At 43.5% G+C, this 19475-nt stretch overlaps 1 protein-coding gene across 1 annotated transcript in view; it reads right to left on the reverse strand.

Annotated features, from left to right (window-relative positions):
• Positions 1-18370, reverse strand: part of LOC129832854 (parvalbumin-7-like) — a 41576-nt gene extending 23206 nt beyond the window's left edge. Inside the window, exon 1 of the mRNA XM_055896923.1 lies at positions 18119-18370. The gene's annotated coding sequence lies outside the window, so the exon portion shown is untranslated. The remainder of the gene's footprint in view (positions 1-18118) is intronic.
• Positions 18371-19475: the final 1105 nt, after the last annotated feature.

Below are 19475 nucleotides of genomic sequence, written 5' to 3' on the forward strand. Positions count from 1 at the left end.
TCGAGCTATTGATCAAGCTTTAAACCCGCTCACACCCTCTCATGCTTTTCAGAGCCTGACGGTCATAGGAAGGACTAGGGTTTGATATTACGCCCATACTGTCAGCAGCTAGAGAGTAAGGACCCAATAGTGCTCACTCTTAGATTATCGCGCCACTGTAGGCTATTTATTATGCCTGCCGTGTATCTCTCTCTCTGTGCCTGTCCATTGTGTTTTCTTCTGCTCTCTCTCTGCCTACACAGAGAGATGGAGGCATAGAGAAGACACATTTCTGTTCACATTATAGGCCTGCCTATATAATGAGGGTTCATGACCCTGTTGGTTCCCCTCGCGTCAGTAGTCACTGAGTCGATGTAGGATGAGGATCACTGTTGTGTTAAGATGTAGGATGGGTCCACGTCGCCTAGGGATGAGAGGAGAGGAGATGAGGGGGGAGAGGAGATGAGATGAGAGGAGAGCAAAAGTGTAGTGTAGGGTCGGAGGGTTAATTCCAGGGTTGGGGTCAATTCCATATCAATTAGTCAATTCCAAAAAGTGAACCAAACTCCAATTCAAATTCAAATGTTTCCTAATTGAAAAGCATTGAAGATAATTTAAATTTGATTGTACTTCCTGAATTGACTGGAAATGAAATGGAATTGACCCCAACCCTGGTTAATACAGACGCATAATAACTAACTGAGTCGTAAACTCTACCGTGACTCTTTACACACACTTACGGGTTGGTGAAAGGAGAAGAGTTGTCTAGGAGGTTATACTAACTGGCCAAAAGGCAAGCCAGTGCAAGGACAACAATGCATTTGAAGGAGCCTACTTTTTTAAAGACATCACGCTAGAGCAGAGTGCCACGAGAGCTCTGTTCAGTTACTAACATACTAATGTTGCCTGTTTCTCCCGAGGCACTTGGATGCCCACACTTTCACACGAGCTGTCTCTCTCTCTCATATCCTTCCACTGGCTCGCTCTCCCTCTCTTTTTTTTCTCATGTCTTCCACCATTTCTCTCTATATATCTTAGTCTCACACATATGGGCAGAGGGGTTTGAATGTGAAAACAAAGAGGGGACTAGTTAATCTGTAGCCAGGCTTCCCTAGAAGCTCTTCTACTAGTGAAAGACACACATGATAAAGACTAATCAGACTGAGGGCAAAATAAGCATAATTGTGTTGGGTTGTAAGGACATTTGATGCAGCCAAACTTTTTAACCAGTACTTTCTCTTTGTCTCGTTCCTCTTATAGAGCATAGGCAGTGGTTAAGTGGACAAAACATAGACAAGGAACACCTGGGGCCTCATTTATCAATTTATCTCAAATACTATTTACGAATGGAATTTAGAATGTTCATACGCATAGACAAAGTGTGATTATAAAACAATCCAATGAGTGTCATACACACACCGGTAGGCGATCACCATTGATAAATGGCAATTGTTCTCAGCCTCAGTGCTCGTGCACGACCTTGGCCATTTGCATTTTGAAACGCCCCTAATTAAACAAGGTAATCCCAAGGAACTGACCAGGGATCCGAACAATGACAATATTTTGAAGTTGGCCACTGTTGTTACCATTCTGCTACCAACCTCTATTTACTGTTGCCGTGACCATAATGGAATCTGCTCAGAATGCCAGCATTGGTTTTGAACCTGAAGTGGCCCTGCCAATAAACCACCTGAACTAAAATTGTAGGTGACAAGATGAGAGGGGGTAGAGAGAGGGGAGGAAGGGGGGTGGAGGCTTGGAGACAGACAGGGGGCATAATTAGGAGAGGCGTGTGAGGCTTGTAAGGTGGCAGCGCCCCTTACAATGGAAGTGAGGGAGGCCTCGGAGGAGAAGAGCTGATGAGCTAATCTGCTTCAGTAACGACCCAGTTAATGCTGCTCTGAGCAGAGATAGATACAGTGTGATTGAGGTGCCATGCTGCTGGCATGGCTGAGTTCTCCTCATTGCTCTGCTCCTCCACATACAACCAGCGCCAAATCAAATGCAAGAGTGCCACCTCCTCTTCTTTCCTCTCTTCCCCTCTCTGCCCCCTGTATTTCTGTCAATTGTACAACTGGAGTGGAAATCTGGGGAGCTGAGTAGTATTCCACAATACATTCCAGACAGGAGGCACCTCCTTCTCCAAACAGCTATTGGTTTGTTGTATGCAACTCTCCTGTCCTTGGCTCCCTCTCTCCGGTTTCTGTGACATATTTCCTCTCTCTCTTTAGCTTTTTTTATTTATTGCTCTTTATCTATTTGTCAAATGTCTTCTCAGGAGTTTCTCTTGAAACAGCAGAGATTAAGATATTCTCTCTCTCTCTCTCTCTCTCTCTCTCTAAATGGATAAATTCATATTTTCTATTAATAACCCCTGTTTTAAGATGGTCATACCATGGCTCACTTAGCTATTTGATTTGGAATTGTAGGACCCCTATCAGTATATACAGTACCAGTCAAAAGCTACATTGAAGAATCTCAAATATCACAGATTTTGATTTGTTTAACACTTTTTTGGTTACTACATGATTCCATATGTTTTATTTCATAGTTTTGATGTCTACACAATTATTCTACAATGCAGAAAATAGTAAAAATAAATAAAAACCCTGGACTGAGTAGGTTTGTCCAAACCTTTGACTGGTACTGTATATAAATTGGCCTTTACTGCTATAGCCAATAGAAATGCATTGAATAACCAATTTATAAATGGCAAAACAGACAGTCGAAAAATAAATCATAAGGTTTTTAAGTGTCTGTCCTATATCTAGGTGATATAAGAAAGCTCAGGAATTATTCGTTATTATTTTTTGACACATATATTAAAACCTCTTGAAGCTAGGGGGCACTATTTTTATGTTTGGAAAAATATAGTTCCCAAAGTAAACAGCCTATTACAGCCTATGGCCCAGATGCTAGAATATGCATATAATTGACAGATTGGGATAGAAACCCCTCTAATGTTTCCAAAACTGACAAAAATATTGTCTGTGAGTATAAAATAACTGATTTTGCAGGCGAAAACCTGAGGAAATCCAACCAGGAAGTGCCTCTTATTTAGAAAAATCCCTGTTCCATTGCCTGCCTTGCCTCCATTTAAAGGGATATCAACCAGATTCCTTTTCCTGTGGCTTCCACAGGGTGTGAACAGTCTTTAGACATAGTTTCAAGCTTTAATTCTGAAAAATTAGTGAGATTTATCAAAACGCGTCAGTGGATAGCCAGATGTCCTTCGATTAGTTCATGCGCGCGAAAGTTGTAGCTCGACAATGTCTTTATCTATTGTATTGAATACTTTACCGTCCGTTGAAATATTATTGATTATTTATGTTAAAAACAACCTGAGGATTGATTATAAAAAACGTTTGACATGTTTCTACGAACTTGACGGATACTATTTGAAATTTTCGTCTGCCCTTCATGACAGCTCGAGCCTGTGGATTTCTGAACATAACGCGCCAACCAAATGGAGGTTTTTGGTTATAAAAATAATCTTTATTGAACAAAAGGAACATTTATTGTGTAACTGGGAGTCTCGTGAGTGCAAACATCCGAAGATCAAAGGTAAGCGATTCATTTTATTGCTTTCTGACTTTCGTGACCAATCTACATTGCTGCTAGCTGTATGTAATGTTTTGTCTAGTGATCGATAAACTCACAAACGCTTGGATTGCTTTCCCTGTAAAGCATATTTTCAAAATCTGACACGACAGGTGGATTAACAACAAGCTAAACTGTGTTTTGCTATATTGCACTTGTGATTTCCTGAAATTAAATTTTTTTATTATTTTTTTTATTTATTTTGCGCTCTGCAATTCAGCGGATATTTACGAAAATTATCCCGCTAAAGGGATCTGTGCGCCAAGAGGTTATTAGCACAAAACGACTTCCATACTTCTATTCATTTTTTAACCAGTACCGGGCTACCCTCAGAAGAGTCCCGTGACAATTGTGTGGATCATTGTTGGTTATTAGCCCAAACTGTTTGGGCGCTACAGACAGAAGTTGGCACATTGGCGGCACTGACTTCAGACGAGTCCCATGGGGCTTGTGGGTGTCATAGAACAAAACGTAGAACACCATCGTATATTAGTTTATAGGCCAAACAGTTCTGACGCTACAGACATTTGTGAGAGGATCGATTTTCGGGACGTCTCCTGGTCTGACAAACAGAGCCGTAGCTCTGCCACTTTCCACCGTAGGTGTGGAAGGCTGACATCGGTGGATGTGGTGGATTGAGACGCACACAAAAACAGATATCTCTAGTTTAAACAGACGGGTGTTGGTGGGGATATTTTGTATTATGTTAATTACTCCATTTTGTTTTTAACAGCCACTCAGACCATTCCATCACTGTCATGCAGTGCTTGACTTGGACTTAAATAGGTTCTGGCATTAATTTTGGGTGCCGGTATTGTTTCAATTTAGGTGTTCCTGTTATGTTATTCCACTGCTACTTGATTTGATGGGTCTTGAGATGGGACGTTTGATTTGCCTTTATTGGTAATGACATCATGACATGTGAACTCCCCTATAAACATACATAATCTGGGATTATGGGTAAAAAGTTTAAAGGATAAGGTCTTTCCAGTCTATGGTAATCCACTGGCAGTGAAGGATTTATGACAGTCAGTAGTGCTCTTCCTCTCTCCATCCCTCCATCCTCCCTTCATCCCACTGTCTTTCTTCCTCTCTCATCCCTCCATCTCTCATACATCCTCTCTCCATCTCTCTTGCTTCCTCCCTCCATCTCCCTCCATCCCTCCCTTCATCCTTCCATCTCTCTTTGCTGCTTGGGCATTTTTTTCCTTCCCCTTCTCCTCCTGGATGACTGACTGACAGTTTGGGGGCTTGCCAATGCAGAGTAGTAGTATTAGTGGGTGAAGGAGTAGGTAGGCAACGCAGCACACTGCTGACTGACCTGTTGCTGCCTTATAGTCTCAGAGCCTAACACCCAGCGGGGCAGGAGTACTCTGAACAACTCTGAACTCAGCATCCATTCACCACATGGGAACAACTCCCAACAAATGGGCTCATCGTAATAGCTGCAATGGAATGGATGGAAAGGTATCAAACATGTTTCCATGTTTTGATACCGTTCCATTTATTCCATTCCAACCATTACAATGAGCCAATCCTCCCATTTATTTGCCCACCAGCCCCCGATGGTTCAAATTGGCTCCCCCCTCCAAATATTCTAAGATTGTTTAAATGAGTCTCGAGTGACAAGTGACAGATGGGCAGGGATGGGACATGCTCTTTTGGTATTTAACCCTTGTACCTTTATGTACAGTATGAATATAACTGCATTCCACTAGTCAATGCGTGTTTGTCTATGTGTATGAAGAGGATTCCTGTTTCCTTTAGTATAATGTGAGTGGCAGCCAGGCCTGTCCAGGATGAGCCTGATGGATTTTGATGGCCGCTGAGGCTTGAGTCCACACAGCCCTGTGTGCGGAGTAGAGGAGGACAGAGGATCCTGGGGGAGGGGTGAGAGAGAAAGAGAGACAATCCTGTGTATCACTTAGCTAACTAGCATGGTGCTGAGGCTGAGGCTTCATACATCCGCAGAACACTGCCTGTCCATCCATCACACACTCCTTTATCTTCCTTTATTTTCTTGTCTTTTATCCCTCGCTACTCTGGCTCCTCTCCTCTTTGTCTGGTTTGCATTTTCCTTTTCTTATTTGTTTCTTTCTTCCTCTCTTTCTTACTTTCTTTCTTCCTTGCGTGCCCTCCAGCACCTCCCTTTTGACGGTCCTCCTCCTTCTTCCCATTTTCTCTTGCTCTTTTATTCTCTGTTTCCCTCGCCTTTCTCCTCCTCCTCTCAGCTTGTTGTCTGCATCAGTCCAGTCTACCCAGCTCTATTGTGCTGGATCCTTTCTTTCTCTTCCTGGGACAGATTCACTTCTATTTCCCATTCTCCTCATGCCCCCCATGCTTACGGTACCGAAAAACTAAAGCGCAACACAATTTATATTCTGCACTAGTCTTTGATGGGTGGGGGGTGTAGAAGAGTGATGAAGGAGGGGGGAGACAAGGTTTAAAATCACAGTCATAGGCGGCTTAAAATCCTTGAACATACAGTTTGGGCTTTACATTGTCAGCACATTCTCTGTTTGTCTGGGTATTTAACCCATGGTCCTGCAGGCTGCAAACACATAATTATGCTGTTATCGTTAATGACTCGTAATTCATTCTTTCGCTTGTAGGACTCTCAAAATCGTAATGACGGGATTATCGGCAAAGAAGTAATACATTACATAAGTGGCCTATCCGTCAGAACTTTGACATGACATCACGTTACTTAACTATGCTTTGTTGTGTGTGGTTGTTTGCTTCAGACTAAATATAAACCAGATATTGAGTGTGTGTTCATGTATTTGCATTAGTTCTTGTTGTGTTTTCTGGTGCAGTGTGGGTGACTGGGTGGGTGACCACCATCCACGCATAGCTGCACATTTCTCTGCTCATGTTGTTACTGAGTGTATGAGTGAGTCAGGGTGTGTGTGCGTGTGTCCGTGTGTGTATTTCAATGTAGATTGTCGGAGCGTGTGTATTCAGAGAGAGAGGCTAAAGCCCCTGTCCCATTAGCAGTGGCTTGCCTTGTCAGCAGTATTGGCAGCAGAAACTCTGCCGCCTGACAACTCCTCTTGTCTTGCAGAAGTGTATGTGTGTGTGCTCTCGGCTACATAAACTCTCCATTGACCTTGCATTATAAAAGCCTGGCCAGCACTGGGCTTCCACTCCTCCTCTACTGCTCTCTTCTCTTACTCTGACACAGTCTTCACACTCTGCTGGTGGGAGCCGGGGCAAGCTGAGTTGACTGTGTCCAGCCAGCGCTCACAGCTCCACATGAAAAAGAGGGAGGGAGGAGGAAGAGGAGAGAGATGGAGAGGAAAGAAGGGGGAGGAGGAGAGAGGAGAGGAAAGAAGGGGGAGGAGGAGAGAAGGAGAGGAAAGAGGGAGAAGGGGGATGAAAACATTCATGGTCCTACAAAGGAACAACATGTGCAGTTATTCATAAAGATAGAAAAGATAGAGATTGTGCACTACTTCCCTGGTCAGAAGTAGTACGATCTAGAGAATAGGGTGCCATTTTGGATGCAATCGTGATGTCAGTGTGAGCAAGGGGCTTGCAGTATAGCCAGTGCTAAACGTCTCTGTCGCGTATTACACTGATGACTTTCATTTACTTGAATGTCATTCTCTATTTGGGAGTGTTAGGTTGAAGCCTTATCAGTGAATGGGCTTTGGACATCTACAGTACTACTGTACAGTATAATGTCCAAAGCCCATTCACTGATAAGGCTTCAACCTAACACTCCCAAATAGAGAATGACAGAGGATTTTCGGACACAGATGAGGTTGCATGTTTCCTGCGTTCAGATCTCTATGATCAGGGGCCAGTCCGAAATGCTCCCAGCTCCCATCTAAAATAGGGTGACCAGACTTCCCCGTTTTCTGGGGACACTCCCTGTTTTTGGTGGCCTGTCCCCGGCTGGAGCTGTCCCCGGAAATGTCCCCGTTTTGAACTGTGCGTTAAAAACAGAGTGCAAAGTGAAATAATATTTTACGTGGCAAGAAAGACCGGGCAGCAGAGCCTACCGGTTGACGTCTCAATGGCATTGTGCTTTTTTGTCCAGCAGAGGGGGCTGCTCGCTATGTCAGCTTCATTCACTCTTCTTCTTCTACTAACTACTTGCTCGCGCTAGTTTTAGAGAAAACAGCTGTGGAGAACTCGGCCAGAAGCTAACAAGCGTCAAGTGAATCCACAACGTCACCACAAACGTCTTTTCAAGCCAGGTAAGTTACAATTGTTTGAGATACTAGCTAGTGATGTTATAATGTCACAATTTATTATGTAGATAGATGCTCTGCTTTATAAGGTTTTAAATAGGTTATGCTAGCTAACATTAGCTATGTCGACTAATTTATCTAGCTAGCTTAGCTAGCTACTTTCATGGTAGCTAACGTAAACTCACCCCATTCCGTACAAATGTGCGCATTCAAACGAGGCTACAAAGAAAACTAAATGGGACTGTAGCGACTGTGTTGACTTCAAAATCGGGGGTGTGAACTAGTTTTCTATTCAAGCGTTGATCGACATGGTAATGGCTCTATAGTATTGGAGAAAAGTTGAAAAAACGGACCCTCCGTTACATCGGGACGTGTCATGTCGTAAAGTACAGCACGCATAAAGCAACTATTTCTGTCTTACAATCTCTTTCCACCAGGTGTAGCACTTCTCTCATCCTTTAAAAACAAGAAATGGACAGTGACGGGGTAAGGGGGGATACCTAGTCATTTTTTGCGCATCAATGCATGCGATCACCATTCTCAAAGCCGCTGTTTACTTCTAAGATCACTTTAGCACCGCCCTAAAAATCTGATTCAAATTCTACACAAACCTTCAAATAGGTATGTAATGACACATTATATAAACTCTTTAAAATGTAAATAAAACACTATAGAGGCGATAAGTTGGACAGATCGAGTGAAAAAAAGCTATTTTCCCATACGACATCTCTCCTTCTCACTAGTTTCACGCATTAGTTTCGCTTCCCCACCCGCCATTTTTAAAAAGACCCGACGGGGCTCATTGCCTGCTTGAATTATGCAGAAACGGGCAGTGATTAGGTCATGTAATTTATTCTGTTGGAAAGGGGAGAAATTGTGCTTTACATGGGTATTGACATTACAGTTGATCTGGAAGTATTTTGTTTTTTGGGCGCTAAAATAAGGGCAATTGTACGGACCAAGGCGATGTACGAGTTTACGTGAGTTTACGTTAGGTTAAAAAACGTTCATATGCAAACATGCAGTGGACGGGCTATTTTGAAAATATAATTATATTAAATTAATGCACAATTCTTTCTGAGAATATTTATTTGTAGATTACAATTTTAATGGTTTGGCATTTTATTAATAATATATAATATAATATATTTTGACATTTTCATGGATAACATTAGCATAATGTTTTCTGTTAGAGAGTGGAGAGGAAGGAGAGGAGGAAGACTGGATAGGAAGCAGAGTGAGATAGAGGAGGAAAGGTAAAGATATGATTACAGAGCCTGCCAATTTATTATTCCAAACAATGTTTTTGAGAGAAAATACAAACATGAGGCAAGCAATGGGAATCTGTTAACCAAAGTATTTTATCTAATAGTGTACTATTTATTATTAAAGATTGGAGGGGAAGGAGAAGGAAAAATGAAGAGAAGGAAAGGAAGAAAGAGCAGAAAGACAAGTGAAGAAAAGAGGAGGAGAAGAACAAGTTAAGAGAGTAAGAAGAGTGACATAAGGAGAGTGAAGAAGAGCAGACAGAGGAGGTACAATGACTCTTTCCAAGAAACGGAAATGCCATTTTAATGACAATATGATGAGAGAATTTCCATTTATACGCTCAGGTCAAGACGATAGAAGGGTTAACTGCACCCTTTGTAATTCCTCTTTTTCAATTGGCAGTGGGGGAATAACGGCAGTGGTAAAACAGACATAAAAAGCATAAAGCCTCTGATTGCCCGTGTTGGTATGCCCTCTGTCACCACATTCTTCAAGAAGGTAGAGCCTTCCCAAGAAGAATATGATTTAGCTGTGCAGGAGGGTATCTTTGCATACCACACTATGCGACACAATCATAGTTACAGATCTATGGACTGCACAGCAAACTCACACGGAAGCTTTATGAGCCGAAGTTTACAAGTGCTAGGGCAAAATGTGACGCCATAGCGAATAACGTGTTAGCACCATGGGTAACTACTTTGGTAACACCGGACCTAGACCAGGTTGAATTTGTGTCCCTGTCCATTGATGCGTCCAATCATGGACATGTAAAGCTGCTGCCAATAGTAGTCAGATGTGTTGCCATCATATCTTACATATCTGTGGAAACAAAACTGCTTGATTTTGTTGAATTGAAAGGAGAAACAGCAGAGGAAATCACAGCTGAGGTCCTGGTGGTCATCCCAGAATGTAACCTGGAAAACATTCTCTGCCGACAACACAAATACCAACTTTGGTGGACTGAATAGGCTGGGGAGAGTCAATGTCCATACGAAAGTAAAAAATGCTCTGCAGCGGGAGGTGATTGGCTTAGATTGTCCTGCCAGCATCATTCATAACACGGCCAGAACAGCTTTGGATATGATTCCCCTTGATATTGAGTACCTGCCCACAAAGATATTTGTATATTTTCATATTTTTACCGTCAGAGTAGAAATACTGAAGAGCTTTTGTGAGTTTGTTGATCAGGAGTACCATAACATTTTAGGACACAGCCATGTTCGCTGGCTGTCCAGGCTCCCTGCTCTAGAAAGAGTGCTGAAAATGTATGTTCCATTGAAATCCTTTTTTCTTTCTGAAGACAAATGCCCTGTTGTCCTGCGAACAATGTTCGAAGATCCACTGACTGAACTTTGGCTGGCCTTTGCCCATGGAAACTTGACCGTATTCAGTGACACGATCAAGATGCTTGGAGCCCAAGACCGCTGTGCTGTGGAGTCCGCTGCAATTCTGAGAAACGTTGAGGCAAAATTGACTGCAAGACGTGATGACAACTTCATTCCAGTTTTGGTCAGAGGACTTCTGAGAGAGCTAGAGGAAAATGGAGCCATGTCTAAAGAGAAGCTTTCTCAAAACATCACAATCATTCTTCACTACGGCGGTGAACTACTTGCAAGCATGGGGAAAGCACACAGATAATCTAAAAGATTTACATTGTCTCCTTTTAAAAAGGCAACCTCAGCGTGAAGAGATCTAGAAGGCAGCAGCCACACTGCAGGAAAAATGCCCCAATGTGACCATCAATGAGGATGGCATTGTGTGACGAGGTTACTGGCCTGCAAGAGTTCCTAAAGGGGGGGAAATCGCTTGAAGAATGGAAAACATCTGAGACACCGCTTAGTCAGAGATGGAGCACGGTGGTTACCCACTTCAAAGAGAACGACATCCTACACACTAACCTGGCTAGATTAGCGTCTGTTGTCATATGCTTACCTGCAAGTAATGCACCAGTCGAGAGAGTGTTTTCCCAAATGAATTAAATATGGACGGCAGCAAGAAATAGGTTCACTGTTCCTACCATCAAGGCCATGCTTATTGTGAAGACAAACTTCAACCTCCCCTGCCAGGAGTTCATGGAGAAGCTGGCCAAAGACAGAGCAATCTGGAAGAAGATGCATTCTTCTGAGAAATATACAGGTTAGGTTGGTATAAGTATACGATGTAGTTACCAATCTCATCAGCGTCTTATTTCTTTATTATGTTGTTAAGTATTTCACATATACTATTGTCTGTTTCTTCAATTTTGCTCATGTTCTATTCTGCTTGTATTCTACCCAGACTACCAGGACCACTGAATGGCTGTTCAGATCGGACAGTTCAGTCTTGTCTGTAGTGTTTCTGTAATATAGTTGTTCTCTCTATCACAGTGTGCCTGTTTAGACCTAATACATGAAACCAGAATGGTCCCCCTTTTGTATTTCATAGATAATAACATTGGACATTTTAATGATATATTGACCACCGAACTGGAAATGTCCCCGGTTTTAATTTCAGAAATCTGGTCACCTTAATCTACAATATAATAGCAGGGTGGCAAAGAAATGGGAGAGGAGGGGAGGAAACTTCTATCATCCTCTTCGCTCATTTTCAGCAGTGTATATGACAGCTGACATTCCACAGCTGATGTGAAATATGATGTGTATTGGTCACAACGACCGCTATTCCAAGTCATGCGTATCTCTTGTACCACGCTGACAATGCAATGATATCTGGTCGTCGTAGTCATCGCTAGCAACATAATAGAATACATTGGAACGGAGTAGAATAGAGTTTGGTAACTTCTGCAATTTGCCCGGTAAATTGGCCTTTCGTGACATGTATTCTCTATGCAGGGAGTAGAGAACAGTAGTTCTAAGATTGAACTGTTCAGCCAGGGACCAGGCAGCAGTCTTCTGTAAGGGGCTAATTATGTAGCCGGTAAGTGGCGGGTTCATGAGAAACCTCAGCAGGAGATGGAGCAGAAGTTTGAGCCCCCATATAGGGATTGCAGCAGTATCTCCATCTACTCATCCACTTGTCTGTGAAACAGTGCCCCCTGCCTCACTTAGATGAACGGTGGTGCAGAGAGATGCTGTTTTAAGGTCACAGAGTAGGAGTACACCTTTACAAACGATGCTGGGTAAGAAGAGTTGTTTGTTGTGCTGTGTGTGTGTGTGTACATCTGTGTCTATATATCATCCACATCCACTGACTCCCCCAAAAGAGTAAGGACTTTAAGTCACACCGCATCAAAATAGCTCACAATGTTACCTTATCATCCCATTCGTTTAACCAAAAAACTCCCTCCCTCCGTGACCCATAAAAAGGAAAATCTCAATCCTCTTTCGTCTCCCCTGCCTCTTCCCAGATGACTTCCATCCATCCCAGCACACTAATGATCTCATTTAGGAGTGTGTGGATGTTTTAATTGCTAGGCCTGACTCCTTGCAGCGCTGCGGTGACCTCTGTGTCACTACTAAAGTTAGATTCGCTCTCAGCGACCTCTGTGGCTCGGGCGGTTTAAAAATACGTTGGCCTTCAAAAAATACATGGCCAAATCTCTAAAATAGATCGACTGAACTCTGGCACACAGTGGGAAGTGTTCCCTTTTCACACCTTCATTTGGAGAGGGAGATCGCTGGTGATAAAGAGAAAGAAAGAAAACGTGAGGAAGAGAGGAAGAGAGAAAGAGAGAGAGAGCGTAAAATAAGTGAGTGTATTGCAGGTGTGGTGGCAATTAAATCAGAACCTGGATATTCAACAACAGAAAAAGCAATCACCCATCAAAACAATACAACAATTGTCCCATCCACACGTTAATATGCTTACTGCACGATAACACAGGCGGTTTGTAAAAGTAGAATGTCTGAAATCATATGATCTAGAGGCAAATGGAGATGGAACAACAGCTTATGTTCCAGCACCATTGGCACTAGCATGGGTGCCAGTCTGTTTCTGCTCTCTTGCCAACTCCTTATGGAATGCCAATGGAGTAGGGAAAAGCACAAACAGATCTGGGACCAGGCTACATTACACCACAGCCATAATTCTCTATTAGCAGGTGGCTCAAAGTTATGGCCCCTGGCTTCCAACTTCCAGCCCTGTAATGCCACTTGGTCCCACATGTGTTGTTCCATCTACATTTGCCTCTAGATAATATGATATGATCAGTAACACACACATACACACACACACGGTCTTGTATAACTAACCTTGTGGGGACACACAATTCAGTCCCATTCAACATCCTTTCTCGAACCCCTAACCATGAACATAACCCTAACGACAGGGGCAACAGGTAGCCTAGTGGTTAAAGAGTTGGGCCACTAATCGAAAGGTTGCTGGATCGACTCCCCGAGCTGACAAGGTAAAAATCTGTTGTTCTGCCCCTCAGCAACGCAGTTAATCCACTGTTCCCCGGGCGCTGTGGATGTTGATTAAGGCAGCCCTCCGCACCTCTCTGATTCAGAGGGGTTGGATTAAATGTGGAAGACACATTTCAGTTGAAAGCATTCAGTTGTACAACTGACTAGGTATCCCCCTTTAACCCCGAAGCATTATGAGTTGGAGGATGATGGGAGGTCTAAGTGAATTTTGTTGGCCAACGTTCAAGAGATGAATGCGTTGCATTGGTGACCTGACCGTGGGACTTTATGTAGGTGGAGATGGTCTTGTGCTGTTCTGCTGAGCAATGGAAAAACTAAATGGCCTCTTCCGGAACGGTGTGTAACATCTCGCTATGTGTGCATCTAGGTGAAGGGGTCTGTAAGTGCTCGTGTGTGTGTGCGTGCGTGTGTGCTCGCTAGCGCGCACGAGTGGTGGTTAATACAAGAGTGTGTCTCAGCACAATAATGAGTTGACATGAGTGTCAAACTACATTGGGATCAATCCCCACGATACTGACTGGCAGGCAGGCAGCAGCCTCTGAGTTTCCCACTCCTTACAGCAGTGGACCATCCTCCTCAGTGATTTTTTTTTTTTTTTAAGTAAAACATTTTAAAAGTTTTCCTTCTCAGATAAAACTCTACCAAATATATTCACATGTCACCAAATAATTTATTAAAACACACTGTTTTGCAATGAATGTCTACAGTTGCCTCAACAGTACTCTGCAGGGTAGCACCATGGTGTAGCCGGAGGACAGCTAGCTTCAGTCCTCCTCTGGGTACATTGACTTCAATACAAAATCTAGGAGGCTCATGGTTCCCACGCCCTTCCATAGACTTACACAGTAATTATGACAACTTCCGGAGGACGTTCTCCAGCCTATCAGAGCTCTTGCAGCATGAACTGACGTTGTCCACCCAATCAAAGGATCAGAGAATTAATCTAGTACTGAAAGCATAAGCTACAGCTAGCTATCACTGCAGTGCATAACATGTGGTGAGTAGTTGACTAAAAGAGAGAGAAAGACAATAGTTGAACAATTTTTAACAAATTAATTTCTTCCAAAATGTAGGACAAGCAAGAGAGAGATTGAGAGATCGAGATTTCATCTTTTTTTTTTTTTTTTACATTTAGTTTCACTTACTTAGCTAATAAATGCAGCTAGCTAGTTTAGCCTACTGCTCAAACAGAGGGATGCTATGTAGGCTAGCTGGCTATGAATTTCCAACACTGGAACTCTTCCAAGTCAAGGTGAGCTTTGGGTTTTACTAATTCATTGTTCTAAACTGCTTACTGACTGTACACTATAACATTACTGCATGATTGTAGCAGGTTTACTAACACATTAGTTATATTAGCTATGTTGACTATGACGTTACTTTTGCTAATATGTTGACAACGATGTAGGCTGTGTGTAGCGGTTATGATATGGTTTGGCTTGGAAAGGTTTTTTCGTCTGGCGACATACAGCAGAAGTCCACAAACTAAGGGAAAAGGTGAGAAGAAGAGAGCGTATAGAGGCGAGAAGGAATACAATGTGACTGCTATGAAAGTTAACTGTGTTTCCGATTGATCAGGGGTGTATTCATTCAGCTGATTCTGTTAAAAATAAAAATAAACGGAAGCAAACATTTGCAAATGTTGGACTAATGATTACACCCTAGATCAGCTAGATGCAGGCAAGAGTGTGCAAGGCGGTATTGAATGTGTCACTTTCTGGCTAATGATGGCTAATTGCAAGTAACCTTTTAAGTGGGGGAAGATACATATTTGTCACATCTCTGTTACACTCTTAGAAAAAAAGGTTCTATCTAGAACCTAAAAGGGATTTTTACCTGTCCCCATAGGAGAACCCTTTAAAGAAACATTTTGGGTTCCATGTAGAACCCATTCCACAGAGGATTCTACATGGATCTTAAAAGGGTTCTACCTGGAACCAAAAAGGGTTCTCCTATGGGGACAGCCAAAGAACCCTTTTGGAATCCTTTTTTCTACGAGTGTAGTTGTGTGTGTGAGGTAGTTTTTGAATTGCGAGTGATGCCTTTCGGACTGTAGAGTGCAGCTGTGCTTTAGTTTCCTACAGCTCAGTTTAAAAGTCTGCCCACGTAAAAATTCAAACATGCACTCTGGATCCGTCCGCACACAATTAGCTGGTCCTATCTAACATCTAACAACCTCTCACCTACACAATCCCACACAAACAAATACTCTTCTTCCAAGTAATCATGACATTTTCCTATTCTTCCACCCACTGGCACACAGCTAGCTACCCACTCACTCAAACTCACTCAAACATACGTGCACTGCACACACAGAAAGGCACCCACACACATATGTGGAATTGTAGAAAATATATAGATAATAAGTATAACTGTAGTTTGATGTATGTGGGGCTGCTACACTGGTACTAGCTGGCTAGATTGATCATCTCTGTTGGATTGGTACTCTAATCCCATCCATGTTCCATGGTCATTAATCTGCCCGTGCCTGAGTCAGGGATCGGGGATGACATATGCTTCATTAACTGCGGTGCTACATCGCGCCTGCTCTGGTCTGATCTGGTTTGGTTGCAGGCACACACACACAATAACATACTTGTACTACTCCACTATTATAGACGGGGTTTGTGGAGAGACACCTCAAGAAGAAGGAGGACGAAAGTTACTCTAACACACACTGCAGCAGGAAACCAAACCGGAGGCAGAACCCTTGAACACATAGCTACCACCAAGAACTCAGTTTCCCGCACTGACACATCCCTTAAATCTCCCCACAGTCCCACCCTTCCACCACGCTCCCGTGCACATCCCCATAACTCCTGTGCTGTACTGGGTATCCCAGTCGATCCCAGCTGCCACAAATACGACGGTATATTTCACAAGGCTGTATTTCACACTCCGAAGAGCCGCTCGCCTCTAAATCAGTGAATTCCTAGAAAATCCTGATGTGATATAGTCTAGAGTCATGCATCACACCCCTCACATTCACTTCTAATGAAAGAGGAGTGATGGGGTGTAAGATACTATATGTAGTGAAAAGGAGATGGGCACCGATGTCAATTCAAAGTCTATTCCAGGTCTTTTTTGTGAATGGGATTTTATGGCTTTCTGCAGCCAGCACAGCTGATAGACCAACATTTTCATGACGTTCTCTCTATCCCCTCATCCCTCTCTCTTTCAATCCCTATCTCTCTCTCTCCATTTCTGCAATTCTGCCCGCTGCATGCATCAAACTGTTCTCTCTCAATGTTCTCAGACAGTTTCCTCAATACAGACCATTTCAATCTACACATCTCTTTCTATATTCCTCTCTTCTCACAAGTAACAGTGCACTGCATTACCGCCTCTCCTTCTCGTTCCGTCTATTTCTCTTTCTCTCGCCCTCCTCTCTCTCTACTTCTGTCCCTCACTTCATCGCTATCCCTCCCTTCTCTCTCTCTCTCTCTCTACTCCCTTTATTCTGGCTGCCCAACCCTCCTCCTCTTTTTCTCCTGCCAACTCATTATTCCCCTCATTCCCTCCATATGTCAGTTTATGCTTTCTCTCCTCTCTCTCACGTGCTCTTTTTCTCTTTCTCCCTCTCCCGGTCTCTCTCTCTCCTCTCTGTCCCATTAACTCCCTTGTGGTTGCTGAAGTTCTCCCCATCCCTCTATCCCTCTCTCTCCATCCCTCTCTCCCTTCCATATATACTTCAGGCTGGCCGTACTTTGCCGCACCAACGACAGTTTCCCAGAAATATAACGTCAATCTTACAGGCTGCTGTTTGCATGCCAGGAGTGCAGCTCTGTTTCTACAGATGTTATCAAAGGGGAGCAATCTAGAGTGAGAGATGAGGCAATCAGGGAGAAGGGGAAAGGAAGGGTAGGGAGGAGGGCAGGGTGTCCCAAAGTCTGTCGTAAAGTCACACTGATCGTCTCTGTACCTAAAGCCTGCATTATGACAAGTATACCCACCCGCACAGCCAACATCACTAATTATTTTCATTTGGACCCCCCTCCCTACATTACGTCTCGGATTAAAGCGTACACTCCAACTCAGCCCAGCTCTCTCTCTCTCTCTGTTAGCCTGCTTGGTGTGTGCTGCTGGAGCAGCCACTCAAGCACAGCATTAGCACCAGACCCACAGAAGAGCTATCTAATAGACGTTCTATACCCCTCCTCCCTTCCCATTTCCCTCCTTCCCTCTCTCAATCTCTTTCTCTAATACAGTGCACACACACACTGAATGAAACATACACCATTCGGGGACCAATCGGAGTTGCCAGAGTTCAGGTCTTATTTGTGAATGGGATTTTACGGAGAGGCAGAGCTGCCGCTGCTTTATGCTTTCTGTAGCCGCACAGCTGATACACCAACATTTTCATGATATTCTCTCTATCCACCTCCATCCCTCTCTCCAATTCTGCCCGCTGTATGCATCAAACTGTTCTCGCTTTCTCTATTCTCAGACAGTTTCTTCAAGACACACCATTTCAATCTAAATCTCTTTCTATATTCCTCTCTTCTCACAAGTAACAGTGCACTGCATTACCGCCTCTCCTCTCCACTCCTCTCTCCCTCTTCTTTTTCCACTTCATCTCTTCTCATTTCTGGTTCTCCCCACTCCCTCTCTCTTTCTTTCCCTCGTCCCGTCTGCCTCCAGCATCAGTGATAATTGAGGGAAGCAGAGCCCCTCTCTCCTCTCCTCTCATCTTCCCCTATTTCTTACCTTTGTGAGAGTCTGTGTCCCGGTTGGTGCTGGAGCTTCAGTGGGATCGTCGGACGCTCAGGCGGACGGGCAGAGGCACGGACCAGGAGCCTGGGAACCTTCTGTGAGCCAAAGAAAGGAGGAGAGGAAAAAAGAGAGAGTGAGAGAGAGAAATAAAGAAAGGTAGAAAGAGAAAGAGAGCGGGCGGTGCTGCTGAAGAGGAAGAGGGAGCGCTGAGTGGCTGGAGGTGAGATGAAGGGGAGAGAGAGAGGGAGGGAAAGATAAATGGAGAGGGAGAGAGGGCTGGATTGGGATAGGAGGGGATTTTGTGATGTGTAAGAGGAGGGAGGGATTGCAGCAGAGTGGAGGGAGATAGTGGAAGAAGGGATGGGGAGAGGAAGGGTGGCTAGGGAGATGGAAAAGAGTTGAGAGAGGAGGGAGGGGAGTAGAGGATAAGAACGTGATGCAGAAAAGGTGATGGAAAAGGGAAGAGTGGAGGAGTAGTACAAAGTGCAGCGAGGGATGAACCTCCTATAGATGAAGTGCTGATGAGACAAGAGAACATGTCAGTTTGGCCTGAGGCTGGGGGTGAGTGCACTTAGGAGTGAAAGGTTACGCGAAGAAGGTCAGAGGGAAAAAAAGAACATGAGTAAATAGAGAGAAAGATTGAATTGAAATTCCCCTTCTTTCTCTGTCATCTGTCGTATGGTTATTTAGAAGGCTATTTTGAGGCTATTTTATACAAGATGCCTCTAGACCAGGGGTGTCAAACTCATTCCACGGAGGGCCTAGTGTCTGCAGGTCTTTGGTTTTTCCTTTCAATAAAGCCCTAGACAACCAGGTGTGGGGAGTTCCTAACTAATTAGTGATGTTAATTCATCAATCAAGTATAAGGGAGGAGCGAAAACCCGCAGACACTCGGCCCCCCGTGGAATGAGTTTGACACCTGTGCTCTAGACAGTAGAAACTGATCTTGGGTCAGGTGTGTGTTTTCACCCTCACGGTTTAAGTTAGGCTTTGTGGGAGGGTAAGCTGGTTCTAGATCCGTGCCTGAGGATAACTTCTATCCTTACCATGTGCATTACAGAATGAGAAATATCCCCATATCAACCTGCTGTTCCAACCTGGACTCGGGGGTAGACATAACATAGTAAATGTAAATCTGGTACACCCCATTTCATATGATATGTTACGTATTACAATTCTTATTATATGTCACTAAATTGCAACTCAAACAATATGTTACGAATTGCAATACGTAGAATTTGTTTCCGAATTTGCTAAACATATCATATGTTATGAATTCCAATTTATTGTGGCTAACGTTAGCTAGGTGGCGAGGTGGCTAATGCTAACATTAGCTCGGTGGCTAACGTTA

This window comes from Salvelinus fontinalis, chromosome 34 (genome assembly GCF_029448725.1).
Source record: "Salvelinus fontinalis isolate EN_2023a chromosome 34, ASM2944872v1, whole genome shotgun sequence".
Taxonomy (NCBI): Eukaryota; Metazoa; Chordata; class Actinopteri; order Salmoniformes; family Salmonidae; genus Salvelinus; species Salvelinus fontinalis.